We start from the raw sequence: 16,839 nt of genomic DNA, 5'->3' as shown, positions 1-16,839 counted from the left end.
AACATACAACCTAGTGCTTCTACCCTTTGTCGAAGCTCGTTAGGTACGTTCGATACCTCAGAGTCTTTGCAGAGTGAGCAGATCATGCAGCGATATCTTTGGATGCTTCTTTACCAGAGGTTAAAAAAATTGGGCCCATCTCCCCGCGAGGGGGACTCGAGTAAATGCGTTGCATAGGGGGTGGGTGTATTGCGTTAACGTTTAGTGTTTGGGGAGTTGGTGGTAGTGAATGCGTTGTATCAGCAGCTTCTTGACGTAGTTTGAATGAGTCAAGGATATAAGGCGCGTTCGTAGCCTCCCATTCTGCGTCGGCTTTGTGGCGCAGTGGGTAGAGCACCATGTACATTGCATTCCGCCCGCAGGGTCGAGGGATCGAAACCAGGCGCGGGATAGTATTTTTTTTACATAGTGTAGGGGGAGGGGTGCGGATTACGACTACGGACGTCAACGCGGGTGACATCGTGAGTTACTGAAATGCTCTGCATTTAAAAAAAAGTCTGCGGCCTAGCTCAGCTAATCCTTGATTTTGCCTGGTTAAGTCTTGATATCTCTTGGTTAACCTGTGATTTAGTCATAGGCGAGCGCGGCGCTTTTGTAAGCTAGGGGCGCCGCGAGTCATGTAGTCAGGCGGCGAACTAGCTGCGGAGAGCGCATGCGCAAAGCCGGTTCCCGGCGGGCGGTGGTGGATAGTGCGCGCGGCTGCCACGGGGCTCTGTGCGGCAAGTCGCGTGATGCGTTGCCAGCTACGGTCAATGAAGGCCAAATTCCTGGCGACGGCGAAACTCAGCCCGAATAGGTTAGTAAAGCTTTTCTCTAAAACTAATTAAAAAGACTTCTGAGAGAAACATACTGTAGGTATCGAAATGAGGGCTTCCGAAATCACACGCAGAATCGGCAACCGAAATAATACTAAAGGTACATGTCCCAAAGGCGGCAGATTCAAAAACTCAAGCGGTGGATGAGGAAGGGAAAACGTTTTATTCAGAAGAAAAAAAAAGCACTAAACCTATGTGGCGGCCACCATCCTTGAAGTCGCGCACTTCCGCAGCATGGGTGGCCCGGATTATCAAGCGTCTCCGCTCCTCCGGGTGAAAGTAAAAAAAAAAAACTGTGGTTGACTCCTCTGTCATAAAGGTCGGTAAAACACGAAAGTGAAATGTGCAGCGAAATCTGCAGCTTAGCTGCATGATTTGCAGGTCGGCCGCTGTCTTGTGGGTGTGCTCGGCGAGCGACGTCCTGCTGGCGGGTCGCTTCGGCAAAGGTGTACGGGCGTCATTTCTGTGACAGATATGACGTTAGTGAAATCTTGGTGTATCCCGGAATAAAAGACTTTCGTGTTAAAATACGAAAATGACAATGAACAACTCTTAGTTTAACGTACTCTTTAGTACTGTAGGTTGCTTCCTGTGTGCATGGGTGCACCCTTTACAGGCCACTTGCTTCGTTGTACTGGCGTCATTTCCGTGACGGATATGACGTCATGGAAATCTTTGTGTATCCCGGAATAAAACACTTTCGTGTTTAAAAAGATCCCTGAAATAAAGCTCACCAACACAGCTTAAATTCTACATTTAATGAAAATAGGCTCTCGCAAAAGGCTATATTTATTTTCGCTTTATATTAAAGCATATGACCGCAGAAAACAATTCTTGGATGGAATCTCTGACGCCGTGCTTTTATACGCTGGGCTGTAGAGGCACCATGCCACGGCTTACAGGGGGAGGCCGAAAGCAGGATATACAACGAACACGTACGTATAATTCTCTCTCCAGCGTGCATGCGTTACCGCGAGGATGACATCGTTCCTGTCAGGTCATTTCTCTCTCTCTCTCTCTCTCTCTCTCTCTCTCTCTCTCTCTCTCTCTCTCTCTCTCTCTCTCTCTCTCTCTCTCTCTCTCTCTCTCTCTCTCTCTCTCTCTCTCTCTCTCTCTCTCTCTCTCTCTGTTTTTGAAAGGGAGGGGTCGGAGCTCCTGTTTTTTTATTTTGAATTACAGTCTGCTATAGCTTGCTGCTAATGAGGGCTTTTCCACAACTTCACTTAGGTTTTTTTAATTGATTCGCGAACATAATAAAACAAGAAAACAGGTCACGCCTCGCTTCATGTAACAACTTATCTCCATATACAAATCTAGAAAAACAAAGCAACGTGGTTTCACAAGATCTGATTACATGCTTCGTGAAAGAGACCCTGCAGCGCTTTTTTAGCAGCGAAGCTGCTTAGCAAATCGTCAATTTTGCGTGTCCGCAGTTAAAAATACCAAGAAAATGCCAAGCGCGCGTGAGCGCGTACCTTACGGCGACCGCCCGGCAGTAAAAAAAAGGCCATACAAGGGAAAAGAAAAAGAAAGAAAGGAAAAAAAAAAACCGCCCGCATCTTCCCACGGAGGGAACTCGAGTAAATGCGTCGCAGAGTGGTGGGGGTATCGCGTGAATGTTGCGTAATTGGGTATGGTTTGGGAATGCTTAATTGTTATTTCGTCTTTATTATTCTTATTTATTGAATGAAGGAGAAGCGAAGGCAAGGAGTGTAAAGTCTTTATTGCTTGGTGCCGTCAAGCAAAGCGTCAAGTCAAGCGAAAGCCAAGCAAAGACGCCCTTGACTGAATTCCGAACGCGCGCTCCGCCGCTTATATACACACCGCCCGCGTTCGAGGGAGAGGAGTACGGGGAGAGACGCGCATGCGCACACTTCCGTACACAAGCGCGCGAACTTTCCACGCACCCACCACGCCGTTATCACGTGTACACGCCCTGCCGCCGTTACTGTTGAGAGCGACGCAGCGCACGGGTAGCTACGACGCATGCGCGCACAGACGTGCTCCCCCCGCACCGCCGCAGCTGTTGTTGACAGCGACGGAGCGCACGGGGTACACGCGCTCCTCCCGCACCGCCGCACCTGTTGTTGAGAGCGAGGAGGGTACGGGGGAGAGACGCGCACCTGCGCCTAGACGCGACGCGCATGCGCAGTGAGCGTGTGGACGGCGCCGACAACATCAACGAGTGACATCGCGAGCCTAAGAAATGCTCCGCATTTCAAAAAGAACGCCGATCGATCGTTTGTGCGTGTTTCGCGGCGACCGCCCCGCGACCCCGGCGCACGTTTGCCGAGCCAAGATTGACCAAGATTGGGGAAAAAATCTCCAGCGTTTGCCGTAATAGTGACAACACTTGCTCGGAACGAGAAAGACCCGTCAAAGCGTACGCCCTTCCAAGGTGATGTCCAATGACTATTACTTCCAAAAAAATGAAGGAAGCTCGCACTTATAACAACAATGACGGAGTAAAGGTCGTTGCGGCAGCGAAGAAGAAGCAAATCGGCTGCAATCGTGAACTTAAAGCATCTTGATGGTAGTGAAGATTGAGTACAGCTTCGCTACCTCCAAGTCTTGCACGTTATTGCGAGCTTCTTTCAATTTTTTCTTCCTTTTTTTCTAAATCCTAATTGGTTTCAGACGGATCTCAACAATCCAGCACTCAGAATCTCACAAACTACAAACTACCTCAGCCAAATATTGCTGCTCTATGTCCGTCAGATAACTTAGAAATTTGCTCAAAAGAGTTTTCCCTCTTTCCCGGTCTTGGCGTTCTTCGTGCGCTCGAATGACGTCACTAAGGCCATGTAGCGGCCATTGGCCGGCTTCCTTTCATTTGCAGCAATAAACGCATTCGGTAGCCACTTTAAACAAAGTCGGCATAAAAGCAAAGCAGAAACAGAAGCCGCATGTGCTGCGACGAGCAAATCACGCAATGCCGCTCTTTGCTGGCGATACCTATAGCCTCCACAGTGGCCGCAGACGCGCAAGAAAGGGTGAAAGCGTTCATCAAAAGTGTTGCAGGGTCCCTTTAAGAGAATTGTTTTACTCTGTTCAAAACATTGAGGAACCAAGAAAGGAAGACGGAGGCTTTGCATTCCAAGAATAGAGCCTTGCGATGTCAGCAAATGCCCCGCAGAACAAGAGGTAATACAAGTAACGCAGTTTTCCTTTCAGGCCTTCCTGACAGGCAGCCAGCAACATCCTGCAAAACCGCCGACTGCACCGCCGACTTTCCCCGCCTCCTACGGCGACCAGCGACGGAACAGTGGGCACGTAAAGAAGGAACAAGCACGTCACGCGGAAAGACCGCATTCCATTCCCGTTGTGGTCATTTTACGAGGCCCTTCGCTGCATCCACGCGAACGCCCCTTACGTTCACACCGTTGAGTGCGCGTTGCTTGTGCAGTAAGGCAAATACGGGGAAGCATCTCCGGAGTGCGTTCGGTTGGTTTGCGTTCGCAACGGCACTGCTGTTACCCCTGTTTGTCTTTGCCTCGCTTCTATGACCTCGGCGCGCGTCTAGGAAAGCTGTACGTTGTTGCCCCAACGACGGCGCGAAGAAACCCGAATGAATTTTGTTGGCTTAACCTCCTTCGCTGTCAACGCCAGTCTCGATTCACGCAAAAAGAAGAGAGAAAAACTTGAAAGATGGGATCAAAAATGAGTGTAGTGTTTACAAACGTCGCAAGGAGATGTATTCACGCAAACTTAATTTTTGCACATTGTGGGACTTCTTAATTACAGAGGTTTGTTTGTAAAGTTAGGGCTCAAGCTTAAACGGACCATGAAGACACTGTGCCGTGCAACCCGCCGCAGTGGCTCAGTGGCTAAGGCGTTGTGCCGCTGAGCACGAGGACGCGCGTTCCATTCCCGGCCGCGGCGGCCGCTTTTGTAGCGTAAGCTACACTGGCCGATGTTGAGCAGTTTCGCGTGGACCTTCAAGGACCGTGCTGCGCAAGCGCGAGGAGAATGGATTGGTTTGGATTGCATTGAATTGGGTTTGGATTGGATTGAATTGGATTGGATTGGATTGACCTGGCTTGGTTTGGATTGGATTGGATTGAATTGGATTGGATTGGATTCCAATGGGAGTACGGGTGTGTAGAGAATTGGGTCTGCACATTTTCCGGTCTGCGCAATCCAGAGGAGTGTCGTCATAGCCGCGGCAGAAGCACTGGCGCCGGCGCGTGCCCAGATGTGCGCTTCCGTTGCACAGTAGCCAAGTCTGACGCTGCGCAGGAGCCGCTTGATAGCCGTTTCGCGTGGCTTCTGGAAAGCCGTGCTGCGCATGCGCGAGGAGCAGTGACTGGACTGGACTGGACTGGACTGGATTGGACTGGACTGGACTGGACTGGACTGGACTGCACTGCACTCGACTGGATTGGATTGTATTGGATTGGAAATCGTTTTAGCAGCAGTAAGCATGATAACAGCTAATCCTAGACAACCAGGAAACCGAAGAATAACCAGCTTCACCTTACGCTACGTATGTCCTGGCATAGCCGAGCTCAGCCACTGCTAATTTTTCTGATGGAGGCGAAAAGCAAAAAAACGTCCGTGTGCCCGAGATTTCGGGGCACGTTAAAGAGCCCCAGGTGGTCAAATTAATCCGGAGCCCTCCACTCCGGGGCGCCTCTTCGCCTGCGTTGCGTCGGGGCGCAATCAATGTGCCGCGAAGACAACGTGCGACCTTTTTAAATTTTAAAGAACCGGTCTTAAGCACCATTCTGGCCACGAAAGACATTGTGTTTACCAAAAGGAAAAGCTGAGAAATATCGCACAATTTTCCCATTTTGTGCGGCTCAACGTCACCAGGGGTGTAAGAGACGACATACGTAAAACAGTCAGGCTATGTTTAGACTACCGGCGCAAAAGTCGTTTCGTGACCTATGAAAGTAAAAAAAACGGCGTGTCACGCCGTTCTGTTGGCTGATACGTGAAATGACGTCATTCTTTAAAGCTATTACTGCAGTTGCGGCAACAGTCTGAACCCGGCCTCACGAGTGTTTTAACTCCACCTAAGCATCAAACTGGTAAAACCAAACACAAAGTAACATTGCAATGATGTCTCTTGTATAAGCTTTTATTCGCGGGCGCCAATCGCCAATCACACAAACACGCCCAAGTCCAAGTTTTTATCAGCAACACCAGATCTGTCTACGGCACGGCGGGCGGCCCCATCGCGTTGTGGAAAGACGACAGCAATGAAGCAACCGCAACAGTCTGCATTCACCACCACCAATGAAAAGCTATGCATGTGGCAGGGAAGCGACTCTTAAAGGAACCCTGCGACACTTTTTTTTTACTTTTTGTTTTGAAATCTTAAATGCTTGCAGAACATAGTCACCCAACACACCCAGTACTTAGATTAAGGGGTCCAAAGTACCTCAGTCAAAAATTACTTATCTATGCCCACCAGATAACTTAAAAACTTGCTCGAAAGATGTTTCTCTCCTTCCCGATCTTGGCGTTCTTCGACCGCTGGAATTACATCATTAGAGGGTTATAGCGGCTATTGGCCGGCTTCCTTTCAGTTGTAATAATAAACGCACTCGGTAGCCACTTTTAAAAATCGACACAAAAGCAAATCAGAAACGAAAGGCGCATCTGCTGCGACGAGCAAATCTCGCAGTGCCGTTTCGTGCTGGCCTTAACTACAGCTTTCGCAATGCTTCCAAACCTTAAAGACAGGCTGAAAGCATTTATCCGAAGCGTTGCAGAGCCCCTTTAACGCACGTCACCTCGTTTGGGAGTGTTAGAATTTTAAGGCGATCCGCGACATGCGTCGGCTTATCATGGTGCACCACCATAAACCGATGTCCTGCGGTGACTGGGCATGCGGCCGCCAGGTGACGCCGAAAATACACTTAGCTCATGAGGGAGCTTCAGTAGTGAACCCCACCTTACCTCTCACAACTTTACTTTTCCCAGCTAGGCCTCGCGCCATCCCAATGAATAAATTGTTCTACTATTATGTGACAAGAAATTGGGTCAGAGGAGGAGATAGATGTGGAACAGAGTGGGTCCCTTTTGGTCCTTGTTCCTTTGGTCTTTTTAACGAACCAATTGCATTTTGTTTTCTTAAAACCTTTAAGAAAACATACTTGAGTACACAAAGCCACGATGCTGTTATAATAAACAACAACAACTAAAAAAAAAGATCTGAGAGATATGTCCCAAATCATTCTATAGATCTCCCTTGAACGCAGCGCCTATCTTCGCACTACAAAATAACGGGCATAAAGAGGTTAGTAAGAAATACAGCTAGAAACTAGAAAGCTCAGTGCTGTGTTGAATCCCATTGTTGTAATGAGGAGAGTTAATGGTACATTCTGCATCACCGGATGCACCATTAATTGCACAGAATGCATATTTTTGTGGAGTTAATGCACAGAATTATTTCACAGTTAGTGCACATAATGCATTCTGTGCATTCTGTGTTAATGGTGCATTCTTAAAGCCACTTTGTTTTAGAGAACCCTGCTGGTTAGAGACCCAGCTGCTACAACACAAAATGACAAAGGGAGATATATGATATGTAGTTTACCATTCGAAAGCAATACCAAAACAGCAGCAGGGCAAAAAAAATCCCGAAAGATCTGCTGAGCCCAAGGACGCGGGTTCGACTCCCGGCCGTGGCGGCCGCTTTTCTGGTGAAAGCGAAAACGCCCGTGTGTTCGATATTTCGGCGCACGTTAAAGATCCTCAAGTGGTTGAAATTAATCCGGAGTTCTTCACTACGACGCGCCTCATCGCCTGTGTAGCGTCGGTGCGCTAAACCCCACAACAAATTAAGATCCTCAAAGGAGTTATTTAATGGAATAACCCATCGATGATGATCGCCAACGACGCATGCCCAGTCTCTAGGCACACGTTAGACATTTCGTATTGGCTGTTTCTGGAGGCGGAAAGAAGCCTCCTTTTTCTGCTTAACTTCGCTTTGGCGCACATTTTTTCTGGAGATTACATCGCAAGGAGATAAAAACGAAAATACACGTGTATAGAATGCCCGATCATTTCAACTAAAGAGGCAGCAGCCCCATTCCAGGTGGACAGCAGTCGAATAGTGGTATCGACTGCCGGTGCGTGTTGCAATCTATTGAACGGCTCCCACGTGCGGCAGCTTGATGGCCGAACAGGCGAAAGACAATTGCGCTCGATGCATCAAATACGCCTTTAGTGTTTGTAACTTTGTGCGCGCCGTTTCTGAAATTTTGTGGTACCTGGGTAATTCGTAGTGCCAGCGCAACCACACCACTTGGTGGACTGGTTTCGACATTTTTGTTAGCACGAGACAACGAAGAATCACGGCATATACCCTGAGAGTTTTTCGCTCGTCTGAGGCTGCCCTGGCAGCATTTTGCCAGATTTGAAGATAAGTGGACCACAAGTTTGCCTAGTGTAGCTCACGGGTGTCGATTTGGGAGCTGCTTAGGCAACCCAGCGGATGAATGATCTCACTCATAATCTCCCCGAACACGTCGATATGAATACTGCAGCTTAACATCAAAGCTCTATTTTTTACTACTGACCGTCTAAAGCAACACGGGCATTGGCGAAAGCAGTATGGTGCGATGGTGCGGTCATTGAATGACGGAGAAATGCAGGCTCAGTCTAATTGCAGTAATGTCAGTCTGCACTGCGCTCAGACGACGAAGAAATAAGAGAAAAATTACGTCTACGCCGTGTACAAGAATTTCCGAGTTAAAAAAAAATTGTTACACAGTGTGAACGCTACTCGACTACGTTCAAAAGGTTTCGCGAGTTCAGACTCGGGAGCCTTTTGAGGTGCGGCGCAAACCACACGATAGTTCTCTGAAACGGCTTGGATCGAAAAACTCTCCCCAATGACGCAAACGTTTTCCTCTGAAACTTGTAAAATATTTAGCCCTCTATCGGCGCGTGGCAAGCGCTGTGAGAAACAAATAAAATAAAATAAAATAAAATAAAATAAAGGCCTTGGTATACGGCTGCAGGGGCACACGTTTTACTTTTTAGTTGTAGAAGTGTACTTTTGAGACCCGTTTTAATTTCCCACCAAATGAAACTCAATTTAAGCTAGGCTAGTTTGGTTGGTTTTACTGCCGTACAGGCAATTGAGGTCATTATCTACCGCACGAGAAGCTTTGAATCCATATTACTTTTGAATGCTAACGTACGAAAAGGAAAAACGTTTGATATTACCGAGAGTTCAAAAAAAAAGGTGCGGCTTAAAGCGAAAGATGCCTGTAGAAATAACGCGATTTGTTTTCGATGATTGGGTTCTAACTGAAAGAAGTCCGTCATGAGAACACTAACTAAAGCAGTACATTACAAATTTCGAAGTCAGTTATTTTTAACTTAGGAAATCTCGGCCCGGCTCCAGGCCCACGAAATCTTATTCCAAACTCAGTGGCCTTCGAGATAAAAGCGTTAGGACATGTGGAATTGCCACACAAATTTCGTCACACTTCAACCTTTGTGCTTGTCTTTGGAAGCGCGCTGAGTTGCCCTATCGTCATTTTCGAGCGCACAGTATGTTTTGCGCCTCTGCCAGCGGCGGGCAGAATAGGATGCATTCCAGGCCAGCGCGTTCCCCGGCTGTCGCAAACACATCCACAACTCTTCCCGTCTCGCGGCTGACGAGTGGAACGACAAGAGGAGAGGCCCACTTCCCACGTCTGTCAGGCGGAGTGAAAAGGCGCGACTTCGACTGTCATGGCCGGGCTCGACAAAAGAGGCCCCCCCTCGCGGCAAGTCAAGCGTGTAACCGAAGAAAACAAGAAAATTGGAAAGTAGCGAGGGCTGTTACACACCAGCGTGGACAGGCAGGAATAAGGAGCCAGCGGTGGAAAGCGAAGCTGTTCGCTGCGTCTGTTTCGTCTTTCGCGTAAGTGGTAGCAATCACTTCCGCGCGTCGCACGCCTCCGTTTGTTTGCTTTTTTGGTACGTTTGTTAGCTTTTCGTATGAAAGTTTTGTCCGTGTCTGGCCTGTTCCGGGAAATGCGGGGAAGAGGTGGCCAGACAAAGCGGGAAAGTCCACTCCAGTGGTCGCGGAAACGGAAATAAGCCACTATCTCACAGCGGCTCGTCCAATGAGTCTGCACCTTCCCGGTATGATTTACGGTGGCTGAAAGCGACGAGGAAGGATAGAACAAAAAAAAAAAATGTTTGCTGAGGTTACAATTTCGGTACAAAACACTCGCTTCTGGCAAGTGATCTCTTTAATAACATACCAGAGAAAAATTCTACTACGGCTAGATTACAAATGAAAGGCAACCCAGAGAAAGTTATTTATGAAAAAAATCCTGCGAGAATATTATAGGAGTACGGATTACTTGGATGCAACAGAATTATGCATGGAGCACGAATTTTACGCATGCTCTGTGCATGTTTTGTGACCGGATTGATATCAGCCCAAATTGTCTCTAAGCTCTCCGCCCGTTCGCCTGAAAACTTCGTCCACTTCAAAATAGTCCACCGCGCCCCCCTTACCAACATTTTCGCGCACAGCACTCTTTCGCTTCAAGCTATGACAAATGGCCTAGACCACGGCTAGGTCGAGACACATCGAAGACTCAGCCCAAGGTAAATCGACCCCAGCCAGCGCCCCCTATACGGTGAAACAAGTCATCCGCTCCATCCAAGGCGTAATTAGGCTTGCTTCAGCCGGCGTCGCAACCTACCCCTTAATTACGGCCGCTGAATAATTATGCACTCCTTCTTCGCCGTTCTACTATACCTCCGCTCTGCGCATGCCCGTTTCTCGAGCTGTTGTCGCCCTTCGACGCAATAAGGACTGTCATCTCTTTTACGTTGCCAGGGAACCACACGTGTTGGAGAATCTGTGCTGAAGTACTTGTTTAGCGGTTATATTAAGCTTAGCAGAGATATCTGCAAGGCAGAACGATACCGGCGCATTGTCCATGCTGTGCGCAGCCGTAGAGAACAATAGACTATTATAGCTCGTACCCATACGTCGTTAAACAATAGACTAGACTGCTTCGATTCTTAGTAGCGTCAGGATCCCTCCGGTATACACCACTGATTCCATTGCGCCATTAAAACTGCTGCAAGAGAAATATCAGCCCTCCACGCGTGGAAATATCAACCGGCCACAGTGAGCTGGGTCGGTGCAGGAGCATGTACTGTTGTGGAGCCTTGAATTCGGGGTCGAAGCAGGGACTTTAACGTGGTCTCCCGGTTTTAAATCTCCAGTTGATGACACCTCTGCTCTTTGTTCGTCTCCTGTCTGGGAAGCAGAAGCCAACCGCGTTCACGGTACAGACCATCTCAGCTTTTTATACGGCACGCATTCAATACCGTCGGTGAACAAGGGCTTCTTTACGGGAGACTAGCACACCCCCAGAACCAAAGATGGGAGGGAAGTTCCGTCTGTGAAAGTCTCTCCCATACTGAAAATAAAAACTCTCTCATACAAAAAAAAATACCATTCCTTCTCAAAGAAAGTTGAGAGAAACTCAAAAGTTAAAAGTGTGTCCAATTCTTGGCGAAAGGGCGTCCAGTCGATCGCTAAATCTTCAAAGACTCAAATCGCAAATGGAGAACGAACCCATGCTACGATTTTTCGCTCACTAGGTAATTTCATACCTATGTAGATTCCAGCGTCAACAACGGCATGGTGCGCACTGCACTCATCTGCCCCAAACTTGCTCTTATGAGGCTAATCCGTTGCCACTACCGCATATTGCTCAACTACCAGCAATACAAGACGAGGTTGTCGCAATACTGCCTATTGTCCAGGCAGGGCCTCTCGACTAATCTTGCGGACTGACTCTACGCCAGCCATCCACGACATCCGCTGCGTAACACAAGCCACATCGTTCGCAGATGTAATTCACCAGTTAGCACACAGCACTCTACTGTAGATACGCATATAATGGGTACCCCGTTCAGTTGTACCCGGCAGCAGGGAGGCTGCAGACATGACTACCACCATTCCCCGAAGATCCTTGTGGAAACCTGGCAGAACAGAAGGAAACTATCCGGTGCACCACGCGAGCCCTCATACCCCCCTGTGGTTCAAACCTCCCTGGCGACTTAACTAGCCGAGAGGAGGTTGCGCTGCGGAGAATACGCGTTGGGATGGCCCTTACGCCGTCTGTGACTGCCTCTTGGCCATCGCGGTAACGCGGCCCATACCACTTCAACTGCCTATTCTGCGACTCCGCCGTACAGAATGTGAATGTGCAGCATCTGCTGTGCACCTTCCCGGGACTGTATCAGATCAGATTACGGCACCTTCGTTCAACTGGCCTTCACCCTGGCCGTGGCCGCCATCCAGACCTGCAGCGCTGGGTTCATGGACCATTCAGTCGACAACTTCTGGACTTTATACACGAAGCAAACTTGTTCGCGTACCTGAGAACCCGTTACCGTTATGCCGCAGGGCAAACTTTCGAGAAAAAAAAGTAAACGCATTTATAGGAACGATCTAAATGTATGTAACCGATACGCGGTTTATGAAGCATTACTTTTTCGCTATTTTCAAGTAACCATTTCGGCACAATGTAAGGCCAGTTTTACGCACGCGCCGTGTGTCCAGAGATCTTATCAGAGCTTTTCGGTCGACCAACCGGTCTATGGGGAAATGCATTAGTTTTTCTTACAGACGCCATGAGGCCCACTAAGACAACTTTCGCGTCAAAATCACCCATGCACACTGTGTCGATGGTTAACCAGCAAAGCTCTAACGTGCGGCCGGTGTCTTTACGCATGACACGTGACCTACAAATCTTGAAATAACATGAGGCGACTCGCTCTCCCATTACTTTTAACTCCCCTCGAACATGGTTTTTTCGCGCATGCGCATGGAGTTGCACCGAAGAAGTTTTCTGCGTACACACGACTGCGGGATTTTCCTTTTGCATAGCCCTGTAAAGCTCCGCTTTAAAAATAACAAAATAAAGTGCTCGTAGCTTTATGTAGCGAAGGTTACACCGGTATACACATACCAAACACGGGACGAGGAAGACGAAGAACCGCGGCGAGCCGCACGACGTTTTCGCGTTTGCTCAGCTATAAAATTTTGTTCTCGCGTCATGCAGCGAGGAACCACGCCTTGTTTGCCGTGAAAAGACTGGGAAAATAAATCTAGAAGACGTTCAGAAGACGTTTCTCAAATCAGAATGGCTAACTGTGCCCCGCAAAGAACCATGATGTGAGCAGGCTGTGCATTTAGGCCAGGATTTAGAAAAAAAGAACAATAAAATGTCTGGAATAAACTCACACTCAAGCATGCGGCATACGAATGCTACGCATTAGTAGATAATTCTCTGATTTACGGGAAAAATTTTTTCAACAATTCTTGCTTTTTTTGCCGGTTAAGAAACATCTTTTGTACGTCGCTGAGATGAATCTGAGGAAGTTACCAAAGTCTACGTCTTTCAAACCGAGCAAAGTCGTATTCTGTCTTCGCGTCCCCTTAAAATTGAATTCCTTTAAAGCGAACGTCAAAAGATCCAGTTTTCTTTCGGTCCCTATCGGTTTTTTTTTTTCTTCCTTTCTTCCGCTCAAACCAATTATGATGCGTCCTTTGTGCGCGCCACACGTAGCACGTCTGCTTCTCTCCGTCGCAGCTGCCGTGTGCTAGTCGCTCGAAGAAGTTCCAGTCCATTACGCCGGCAACTCGCTTTTAAACGACGCGAAGCGACGCCAGTGTCAGCGCCACTGTATACTGGGCGACGCTCTCGAGTCACAAAGAAAACAAGATGGCGCTTCACGAAAACGCGGCACGCGAGCCCTGTGGTCTTGCGCGGCGGGGTAATGATGCAGCAGAGAGGAAACTACACACCAAACAAAACAGCTCCACTTCGTGAGCGTCGCGTTACCTGTGCAGGTGGAGATAAGGAGAAGCAATCATGTGGGGAAACAAGGTGGCACGCGTGTCCTGATCTTGTTAAAGACGCTAACCGTCACTAGAGTTGGGCGCCGCCGTCGTCGTCTGCTGTTTATTCAATTAAAACTCGAGACCCGAGGGGGTAAAAAAAAACTGAGAAACGTGATCCCCGACACGCACATTGCACACTAGCCCGTACCGAGTAATGAGCAACGATTTTTTGTTCTGTTCGTTGAAACCCGCGTTGCGCAAAACGCACGCGCTGCTAAGTTGGCGGGCGAAATTGCGCTGGAGTTTGTAAGTCTCCGCGGAGATCGAGCTGCACATTTTGGCTTTACGAGAGTTTAGACACAATACAATGGTTTGTTTTTATATAAATAATTGTAAGCGTTCAAAAGATGAACTTACTCTGCTAGAGGCTAAGTCACGGTATCATCCCTAGCTTCAGGTTTACTCACAAAAAAAAGGATAGGAAACTAAGTAATACCCGTGCCACACGTACACGAAAAATGACATTAAGTGCTTAATGCGTTAAGTGTCAACCCCATTAATTCGCTGCTACACGCAGAAAATCCAATGTCATTCGCTCAATGTCATGTTTGGTTTAAGGAGTTCCGTACAACTCATTCACCCTCACGAACGCCTTAAATCTGCCTACTCTCGAATGCGATGAGCACCAAATAAAACCAATGAAACTCTCAGCACCAGACTGTTGTCGCGGAAACGTAGCTGAACTTCGAAATAAGACGATTTTTTGTGCACTCTTGGTGGCGAAGTTTTGAAGAAGACGAAATCACCAAAACATCGTGCTACTGGTCGTGTTAAATTTTTCGGATTTGGCTACCATTGGCAAGTGACAGCAGCTGCTGAAGCCACTTTTAGAAACGGCTCACAACCTTTTAAGAAAACACTATTTCTGATACGTTATCTTTCACAAAAAAAAACAAAAAAAAAACATTTATAACCCTTGTAAGGCGTTTTTCTCTACGTTAAAGACTTCTAAAATATGAGTGAATTTCTCTTTTTGGTCATTATCCCCATCATGCCTAACACCGTTAATGCCTTTGCGTTTTCATGTGAAGCACGGCCCGCCCAATTAATGTCATTCGGTATCATTTTTTCGTGTACGTCGTGTATGCCATTTTTCGTGTACGTGTGACACGGGTATAAGACAACTCCTAGGCTTTCATCCTATAAATGAAAATTGGCCATGTATTTGCTCGCTTCGCTGCAAATGTCGTACGAAGCTTCTGCTGCCCCTGGTATGTAATTTTCTGTCTTTTCTCCACCGTCCGCCTCGCATGCTCTTCCCCTCCTGTGTTGTTCCTCCTATGACGAACCGAATGAAGGTTTGCTCTACTAAATTCAAATTTCCCGCATTCCCGCTGCTGTCGCGCCATACGCTGGGACCTTTTGTTACTGTTGGGCTTAACGCTCGGGCCTCGAGCTGGCGGCTAGAGTGCGAGGCCTTTTAGTATGTTTGATTAAAATATTGATTTTAACGCGTTTGTTTATTTGGTAGCAGAAAAATTGACTCCAAGTTTATGTTTAATTAAAAGAACTCTGATGGTATACCACTTGTCTATTGACGTCTTGCCAGTAATATGCCTAGTGTTTCGTTTTTGCTGAACAATGCTGAAAAGTATGAATCATTATACCGTATTTTGTTGTTTCGAAACATTTTTCTTCTGAATACTTCTTTTTCAAAAAGGGTGTTAAACTTTTGCCCGACGGCTGCATTGAGAAGCAGTGTTTTACCGACGCCGTTGTCCGCTCTTACCACGTCTGAGCGCCAATTCAGTGGGCATAATGACAGTATATCTTCCACATTGGCAGAGTTTTAAGCTACTGTCCTGCTCTTTCAAAATGTGGCTCCTCAGCCCAACGCCGAAACAGTAGCCCGAATCGAGTCCATTTTACCAGCTACGCGTTTCTTGTTTGTCTCGTTCAAGAAAGAAATCTTAAACCGACGTCGCGTGGACTTCCTTCAGTTATGGCAGTGCTGCGCAGCGCCGACTCGTAGTAGTGCACTAAACACACGACAAGGCCGCTCTTCTGTCGCGATCCGCCAACTGTGAAGGCCTTCACCCACTTGCCAGAGCGAAGGCACTCTGCGCGTTCCCCCATTTCCGCTTTCTCTATCTCTGCTTGTGTCCCTTTCTCTTTCAACGTCCTCTATTTCCGCAAACCGCTCGCTCGAATGTCCCTTTCTAAACGCGCCCCATAACGCCGTTTCCCAGCCCTTTTCGCGAGCGTCGCCGGGGTGCCGCCGTCTTGTACGCGTACTGTGTTCGCCAAGAAAATAACGGAAATGCAAACAGGCGACGATATACAGAGATGCCGCTCTCCGTAGACATAGGCAAACGACGCCGACGCGCTAGTATGTGCCAACGAAAGCAAGATCTAGGCACGCAACCACGCCTCTCAGCGCCCACAGCTGTAAGGGCTTGGTATGTAGGGAGAGAGACGAGGAGTGGCAGCAAGTTACGAAATCTACGCAGGAGTAATGCGGCGGACGCACTTCGGCTACGAGCGGACACACAAGAGTATTTTGTTTTTTAAGTTTTTATTTGTGGTTGCATTTTTCGTAGTTGACGTCACGTGATTCCTTATTTCATCGTTTATATGGCATTGTTTTAGCATCTAATAGGCACCATTTTCAAGACCAGCGTAGTCAAATTAAGTGCGTGCGGGTGCGTGTGCGTGTGTGAGTGAGCGAGCACGCGCTTCTGACATAGGGATGACCACCGTCAACGCTCAACAGAAAAACATTAAAGCCGCGCCACTCAACGTGAAAGCTGACGGAGGTGCAGAGAAAGTGATTCGCCATAATGGGCTGCACCGCCGTTATCCACTCACTGCTACCACCCCATGCAATTCAAATTTTCCGCCTTCGCAGTGCTAGCGTGCCTTCTGCCTGAAAATGCACAAGCGGGAGTTCTGTTCTTTTTGTGCTTGCTTTCATTCCGTATGCTGGAGCTGTTTTGCGTCATTTCGAACGCGTAACTTTTTCCTTGTGCGGCTGGAGCCTTTCTGCGTCATTTCGAACACGCCATTTTTTTCTTGAGCGGCCGCTTTTTTCGCTTACTATCTTAAAATCCAACCCAACCAGCGTTCCTAACTAAATGAACGCGGGGCTGCCGGTTAATTACATATATTTTGCCACAAATGTACCTGTAGTTTTCT

The sequence above is a fragment of the Haemaphysalis longicornis genome, unplaced genomic scaffold (genome assembly GCF_048455015.1).
Source record: "Haemaphysalis longicornis isolate Haplotype H1 unplaced genomic scaffold, Haemaphysalis longicornis Haplotype H1 scaffold_10, whole genome shotgun sequence".
Classification (NCBI taxonomy): Eukaryota; Metazoa; Arthropoda; class Arachnida; order Ixodida; family Ixodidae; genus Haemaphysalis; species Haemaphysalis longicornis.
Note: the sequence above shows the minus strand (reverse complement) of the source record.